This window comes from Branchiostoma floridae, chromosome 8 (genome assembly GCF_000003815.2).
Source record: "Branchiostoma floridae strain S238N-H82 chromosome 8, Bfl_VNyyK, whole genome shotgun sequence".
In the NCBI taxonomy this organism is placed as follows: Eukaryota; Metazoa; Chordata; class Leptocardii; order Amphioxiformes; family Branchiostomatidae; genus Branchiostoma; species Branchiostoma floridae.
The window spans coordinates 15,542,049-15,543,092 of NC_049986.1; the positions used below are offsets into that span (position 1 = coordinate 15,542,049).

Consider the following 1,044-nt stretch of genomic DNA (forward strand, 5'->3'; position numbering starts at 1 on the left):
CAAGATCTAGCAATCTATGAAAAGCAAACCATGTAATCAGACTACTAAAAAACCACATTGTTGTAAAGAAAACATTGTGTGTACTACCAGCAGACTTTTCGCCTGTAATGCTTGCACAACTACATGTATGTGACCTAATGGAATAATATGGTGTAGGAAGGACTTGAATACAGTTCCTCTCAGCAGGAATCCTTGCAACTACTAAAACATCATGTCGTAAAAAGAAACCTCTCTGTACATCAGTCTCTACACCTCGTCAGACTTATCGGAATGTGAGCCATCGCCAGAGCTGCTCATGTCGATGTACAACTCTGTCCTCTTGAACTTCTTCTCTGTGACGCTGACGTCTTCATCTTCATCAAACTCATCCCAGCGCGGGTGTGGGATCACCGGGATCTTCTCTTCCAGCTTCTCATCATCATCATCATCATCCTCTACTGCCTTCTCAAAGTCCCACTCGTATTTGTCAGAGTCGTCCGACTCCACTATCTTCAGCGGGTTGTCCACCGGCGCTCTCGACTTCTTCTTAGGTTTGGCTTTGACCTGATCTGCTGCATCTTTGTTGGATGTGAGCCCATTGGTGAGTGGCGACTGTGTTTTGTGTGGATTGAAATCATCCTTGGATGGCTTTGCCGTGTCTTGGAAATCTAAAGACTTTCTCGTCCCGTTCAAGTCCAGGTTTTGTAGATTTAGGGAGAGTAAGGATGTCGCAGGGCTGTTGGAGATGGAAGAGTGGTCACCATCGTCGTCGTGGTCAAGGTCATATGTGTGGACAAGGTCACTCTTGGGTAGGAAGGTCTCGGAGAAGGTCAGCTCGTCTACGCGCTGGTTGAGGACGGCGATTTTGTTGCGGTGTTCTGTCAGCTCCCGGCGCAGCTCAGTATTCTGGGAGGAGAGTTAAAGAATCATCCCATAATGCATTTACTACCTATCATCAGCTTCCAAATATTGATTGTTAGCAGGCTGTTCAAATCATCAGTTTTATACTTTTCTATAGTGATAATGCTATAAAAGAACTCTCAGACTTTATGGCAGTATCCTACT

At 45.3% G+C, this 1,044-nt stretch overlaps 1 protein-coding gene across 1 annotated transcript in view; it reads left to right on the plus strand.

Moving 5' to 3' along the window:
* Nucleotides 1-1,044, plus strand: part of LOC118421818 (cation channel sperm-associated protein subunit beta-like) — a 10,761-nt gene that overhangs the window by 5,615 nt on the left and 4,102 nt on the right. The window lies entirely within an intron of this gene.